The following is a 7,465-nucleotide window of genomic DNA, read 5'->3' as shown; positions in this document are numbered from 1 at the left end:
ATTCACATTTGACTGTCAGACTGACGGATGTAAAATTCTTCAGTTGACAAAATGATATCTAACTCTTCGATAGACAAAATGATAACTAGTTCTTCGATAGACAATAGTAATTATTCGATAGACGAACGATAATAATTATTATTACTAACTTCTCTGAGTCGCTACACTTATTTATATCTGTCGGAGATGAAAAAACGTCGGGGTCTTTCTTTTGAAAATGTTTGGGAAGATCCCCATCGTTTGTTCAACTGCCGACTTTGTTTATAATTTAAATTGTCTTAATATCGTTATAGAAATATAATTAGGTAAATATAAAAACATGGTTAGATAAGTTTTCGCAAGATATAGCTTTTATCGGCTTTAACTGCCTTTCACTTCAAATACTGTAAACACGGTTTCAAATAAATGTTTTAAATTACCTTGACTTGAAAGAGATTATCAATTTTACTTTCGCGCTACGGATCGTGCGGGTCGCGTGACGTGACACTTACTACCGTTGTTTCAGTTTTCACATTACTTATTTTGTCTGTGTGGAACTACCGACGAGAGGCTTAAACAGGTTTTATGAACATCGATTCTGTCTTCAAAATTAGCGCGAATAATTGTAATCAAGAATAATTTGCAAACATTTTTTGTTTCTCAAGTATTTTTTTATTCCTTGAATATTGGATCAGATAAATAAGGTATGTTTTAACGATATACAACTGAAATATATCTCAGATATTTGTAAGACTAGAAAATAATTTGCAATATTTAAAATAATAAAAATATTTGTTCAAGTAACAAAATGCCAACGGGATGCACAAAAATTTCGCAATATGTGTTGATTTCCTAGCAGATTTGTATACAATATTCCAAGTGCGTTAACCATTTCAAGACAACGTTAAGTGACTTTACCTAGTTCCGAGTGTTCTCCGAGAACTTTGGGATATTTCCTTCATAATTCTTCTACAACTATTACTGCTTCACGTTTATTCCTTTTATATAGTGTAACGGGGTTAGAATCGAGTTCGGATACACGTTGCAGTGGCTTAAGTATGTTACACATGCATCGTCAGACGCGCTGAAGAGGATTATGCGATAGAAATTTTTCTCGGTGACACACGCAATTTAATTTCAAACAAATTGTTATTAGTCGACGCCGAGAATTACGCGATTCATTCTGGCTTTGCGTTTTACGATTCCAGAATGATATAATTTTGGAAATTTTAGTATTATAAGTTTTCACGAAAATGCTAGCAAAAGGTGTTGTTCTTTTAATAATTAATCGTCTTCTTTCTCAGTTTTCTTTAACATTAAAATAATCCTACATAACAAATTAATAGTTTTTATTTTTGTTATTTATACATATACTTTGCTTACTATAACACGATATAACATGTTAATTTATTCATTTCTACTAGCTTCTACCTTATATTTATTCAAAATAGAAGCTACGAGATCAAAATTACTTTGATGTTCGAATATTTCCACGATCGACTGTAATTAGAAATTTGGAAAATCGATGCGTGCTAATCTTTGCTGATGATATACCGATTCAAGCGTTCATTCTCTCGTATTTCGAAAAAAAATTATACCGACATCGAATGAACGTATCCAACTGGAAATTGTTTCAGTATCCAGACGTCATCAGAGTCTGACTTTATCGTTTTTGTAGCATCACCGACTTTTCGTTTAAAAAAGACAAGATAACGATGCGGTATATACTATTGCAGCGATGTTTAATACTACTCGTGGAATTTCGCTTTTTAAATGGTTTCTTCCCTTTCTCTTCTGCTTAAATTTTTTACGTGCATCATTTCAGTGGCCCCCGAATCATAAATTACACCTTCTTTGAAAATTGGAAGCAGACATCGTGGTAAAAAGTAAAAGTTTCAAGTGTTACGGCTTTTCTTCGAGTCGCACTTTACGCTTCGATGTAGTACACGAAGGGAAGAAAATCTAATGCGCATCGTTCTTAAAGTAGCCGACGAAAATGTTTGAACGCTTACCATAGAAAATTTGTACGCATGTATACCTATATCGCGTGTATTATATGAAACACGTTTGACAATTAATTGATAATATTCTGAATTTAGTAAAAAGGATGGAAGGTGGTCGAGCATAAAAGAAAGAAGGAGGATGCGAAGAGACCAGGTGCTGCCAAGGCGCCTGGGACCTCACAATGAACCCCAACATGAGGGTCGGTGCAGGAGACCAGGAAGCTGGTGCTCCCTCCCCCTCCGCTGTCTTCTGCTGTGACACTAACGCAGAGCGAGGGGACGAAAACATCATATGCCGAAGTGCTGGCGACGGCTAGTCAGAAAGTCCCGCTAGACGAATTCAGTATCGAACGAGTTAAAATCAAGAATGTTACGTTTCGTCTCCTCCAAAAATTACGTTCCATCGTTTCTCCCATTGTTTTTCTACAACTTGATATTAAATAGGACAGTTAGGTGAAAATTACGACGAAGTGGAGTCTTATTTACGACCGCCGCGTCGCGTTGCGTCATGGAAGCATACAATATTCGCTCTCTTCGTATTTCGAGGTACAATTCGACTGTATATCGAGGATCTCTAGGCGCAAGCTCAGGCTTGGCATGAGATTGGACCACATTGCACAGCTGCGAAAATATCGCATTTTCTAAATCCCATGGGTCGAAAGGCGCAAAATTCTTCCTCATGAAGTAGTAGAGAAGAATATACAGATGATGAGAATTATCCCAAATGACTAAGAAGAACCACGAAACACTCTTACGAATGGAAGGTATTGTAGTGGCGCGACAATTTTTCTTAACGGGAACAGTGTAATTCATTTTGTTGTTGATTCAATGTTGAACGAAAATTATATGTAATATTCTAATGAGAAAGATATAAATTATAAGCAATGCTATTTACCGCGTATATCGGTATTGCAGACTGTCAGACTGGGCCGCGGAACTTGCACTCCTGCTGGTGAACAGGGGCTCGACCAGCACCTGCCTAACATTGAGGGGGAGCTCCGTCGTTGACATCACATGGGCTTCCTCTAATACAATTAGACGGATTTCAGGTTGGAGAGTAGCCAAGGGGATCGAGATACTCTCGGACCACCTCTACATATGGAGGTGAAAGGTACACCTGGATCTGGAATGGTGACCGCGGGTTGCACCTACCGGACAAGAAGAAGATACCAAGGGGCTAGGGACTCCGCAACGAGGGAACAGGAAAATTTGCGGAACAGGGACACGAGAAAAGAGTACGTCAAAGCGATTACGAAAGCCAAGATACGAAGCTGGCAAGAATTCGTATCGAAGGAAGGCAATAAAGAACCCTGGGGCATCGCCAACCAAACGGTTACGAGTAAACTAAGAAGGGAAGAAACAGTGTCGACCCTGCGGATGCCACAAGGAGAAACCTCCAACTGTTGAACGACTGCGGTGGCGATGCTGTCTTCCCTGTTGGCCGACGATCAGGAAGATACGGACACGCCGGAGCAGACAGTAATCAGGCGTGAAATGATAGCCCCGCCGAATGTCGAAGAGACCCCAGAGTTTCGGTTCGAAGAACTCAGTGGCGCTGTGAAGCGACTAACGAAGGGGAAATGTCCAAGGCCCGATTTAGTCGGAGCAGAAGTAGTCCAACGCGCCTGAGGAGGAATTCGTCAAGAGCTCCTTGGGCTCATGAATGACTGCCTTACCTGGGGGGTCTTCCCAAAGAGATGGAAAATAGGGAACATCATCACCATCCCGAAGACACCAGAACGGGACAGAAGTAGCCCGAAGTCTTACAGGCCAATCTGCTTACTCTCTATGGTGGGCAAATTGCTGAAAGACTGATGGCTACTAGGATGGCGACCATTTTTCATGAACACGTGTTATCCTCGGACCGACAATGCGGCTTTCGTCCTGGAAGATGGACGGTGGACGCGATCATCAAATTCCGCGAGAAAGTCGAGCAAAATAGCGAGGAGAAGTATGCCCTCGCAATTGCACTCGACATATCTAGAGCTTTTGACAATGTATGGTGGCCGAATGTATTGCATGAGCTGAAGAGAAGAGGTTGCCCCGACAACCTATATCGGTTGACGAGGAGCTACTTCTCGGACAGAACCGTGCAAATCATCGGGAAAAACGATACAGTCAGCAAGCCCGTCACGAAAGGATGCCCGCAGGGATCGGTATTAGGTCCAAGCTTCTGGAACCTGATATTTGATGACCTGCTGGCGGAACTTACGACAAGCGCGATAGATTGCGAACCGATCGCGTACGCAGACGACATAGTGATCCTAGTCGCAGGAAACGCGAGGAAGGAACTACAAAAGAAAGGACAGGAGGTAGTCGCACGCGTTTCTACCTGGTGCAATAGGAAGAAATTGTCGATATCGGCGGAAAAAACGGAGATGCTGCTCGTCAAAGACAAATTGGACGCAAAAAGACCACCGATCATCAAGATCAACGGCAAAAGCATAGGAATGATACAAGCGATCAAGTTCCTGAGAGTGTACCTTAAAAGCGGCCTAAAAATTAACAGGCATGTGTACGAAACAACGCAGAAATGCCAGAAACGAAAGACAGGGACACGGCGCAGCATACGCTGGAGGCCTGTCCGGCATGGGAGCTGCCCCGCTACACCCTGCGGCAAGTCATAGGCGAGAGGCTGACCCCCTCAGCGATCATAGCAGCGATGCTGCGCGGGCAATAGGAATATGAAGCTGTCCGCCTCTTCTGCAAGCGAGTTATGCTCGCAAAGGAGCGAGCAGAAAGGGGAAGAAAGAGAAATTCTCACTCGTGTAGGATAACGCGATGGAGGAAGATGGCAATCAGTCGGCCCAGAACTAATTCACTGCCACCACAACGAACCGCGACTAGAAGGAGGGACGGCGCCAGGAGCGATGCCCCCCCCCCTAGCGCCAAATTCAATAGCCAAGCAATCTACAGGATTGGCTCGAAGGGAGAACGCGAGGGGGATGCAACAGAAGTAATTCACCCGAGGTTCCTGGAGCACCCCCTGTCATACGCGCAGGATGACCGACGTGGAGTTTTAGCCAGTAGGAGTCTGGCACTACTCTGCTGCTATCGTTATTAGCGGCAGCGGAGTGTTCATGAGGATTTCTCCACGAACAAAAGAAGAGAAGGCAACGTTGGCTTCGGGGTTTTCAGTTATAGGGTAACACTGCTAGCGTGCGAATCTGGAATAGCTCAAATTATATTCCTACTTGTACTTACACTTCCATATTTAAAATATATTTTTCTACCTTACAATTTATCCACGCGTTTCTCTCTCTTTATACATCTAATAGCCTCAACAGGTTATGGGCATAGAGCCGTAAATTGTAAGGCAGCAACGCGAAGAGAATAAATTGTTAAAGTGTTATGCTTAGTAAAGTAATAGTATTAAAATGAAATCAGCAAGTGCGAAGATCGAGATGTTACGTGGAGAAGAATACTGGCTCCAGTGGTGCTTCGTCATGCGTACACTTTTGGTGGAAGATGACGATCTGATCAACGTGTGAGAAGGGAATCTGTGTCACCCAGGCGCGGAGAAAGAAATCGCCCGTCAAAGATTTTTGAAGGCAGATCGGTTAGCGAGAAAATTAATTGCGACCTCAGTAGGAAGGAAACCATTGCATCTTCTTCTATGTTGCACAACAGTACATGAAATGTGGAAAAAGTTGAATACAGTATATGACAGGAAGTCAGATGGGAATCTAAATATGGTACAGAAGCAGTTCTTCAATTTTAAATAGGAAGAATCTGAAAATATCTCTCACAATTTATCAAAGTTGGAACTGATAGCAGAGAAGATGAAAGCTCTTGGGAGTGAAATTGGCGATAAAATGCTGATAACGCGCATTTTATCGGTGTTACCAAACTAATTTGACCATTTCCACAGTGCGTGATTCGGTGGAAGAAGAAAAGAAAACCTTAGACAGGCTTAGTACCAGGATTCCGCGAGAAAGTCGAGCAAAATAGCGAGGAGAAGTATGCCCTCGCAATTGCACTCGACATATCTGGAGCCTTCGATAACGTATGGTGGCCGAACGTTTTGCATGAACTGAAAAGAAGAGGCTGTCCAGACAACCTATATCGGTTGACGAGGAGCTACTTCTCGGACAGAACCGTGCAAATTAGCGGAAATAACGACACAGTCAGCAAGCCCGTTACGAAAGGATGCCCGCAGGGATCGGTATTGGGTCCAAGCTTCTGGAACCTGATATTCGATGACCTGCTGGCAGAACTTACGACTAGCACGACAACCTGCGAACCGATCGCATGTATATGAAACAACACAAAAGTGCCAAAAACTATTCAACGGTCTCGCGAGGGTGGGCAAGGCGAAGTGGGGACTCGGACACGCGGCCATGCGCACCTTGTACAAAGGGCTGTTCGAGCCGATAACCACGTACGCGGCGGCCGGCTGGAGCGATCTGATGAATGGAAAAACTAGGCGCATGCTTATGCGGTCACAGAGGATGGCACTCCTCCGAGTGACGAAGGCCTACAGGACGACCTCAACAGAGGCACTACAGGTCATTGCAGGGGTCATTCCGATTGATATCTTGGTAGAAACCAGGGCGAGAATACATAAGAAGAAAAGAGGACGAGACGAAGCAAGCAGCGAGAAGGCGATCGTCAAAGAGGCGATCCAGAAGTGGCAGGAACGCTGGCAGACCACGCAGAAGCGAAGAACAACCTTCGCATACTTCGGCAGCGTCAAGGAAAGGCTCGAATGCCGCTGGATAAGATCCGACCACTACATGACGCAGTTCATTAGTGGTCATGGAGACTTTAACAGCAAGCTTAAGACGTTCTGTCAGAGCGAAGTGGATGCGTGCGACTGCGGCGAGGAAGAAACCCCTCAGCATATCCTCGAGGACTGTCCAATTTACGACGAAGATCGTCAAAAACTGCGAAATGCCATAGAAGAGCTAAATCTGGACTGGCCAGAAGAAAAGTGGGAGTTCGTAACGAAGGACGTATACCCCCACTTCCGCCAGTTCACAAGGAGCGTCCTACAGGCAAAGGAAAAGAAGAGAAAGGAGACCCGTCGAGAGACGGGAGGAATGTATGAAAGACAACAAGGACGACCTCCAGACACAAGACCGACACAGCCGGGCGAGCAGACAAGCCAGCAACCGAGGAGAAGAAGTCTGAGACTGGCTGGAAGGACACCCGAGCAAAGCAGAGGGGAAACATAGTCACAGAAGCAACAACGATGGGATAATAGCATGTAACCGGGAACCTGCCGCAACAGAGGACTCAAATAAGGAAAAATGACAAAAGGAGAACTCGGAGAAACACCCAAGAAAAAAAAGGCGTAGAAAACACAACGACCAGGAGGAACACCTGCGACCGTCAATGCAGGCGGCACCCATGAAAATGAGTGCTGTGACGGTGCAGGTTATAATCGGCCTGAAGGCCAACTTGCTGGGACCGAGCTATAAGCTGGCAGCTCCGCCTCCTCGTGGCCCCCGCTGGTAACGGTGCGGCGCGATGCGTGCATC

The sequence above is a fragment of the Bombus pyrosoma genome, linkage group LG10 (genome assembly GCF_014825855.1).
Source record: "Bombus pyrosoma isolate SC7728 linkage group LG10, ASM1482585v1, whole genome shotgun sequence".
NCBI lineage: Eukaryota > Metazoa > Arthropoda > Insecta > Hymenoptera > Apidae > Bombus > Bombus pyrosoma.
This window is presented reverse-complemented; position numbering follows the sequence as displayed.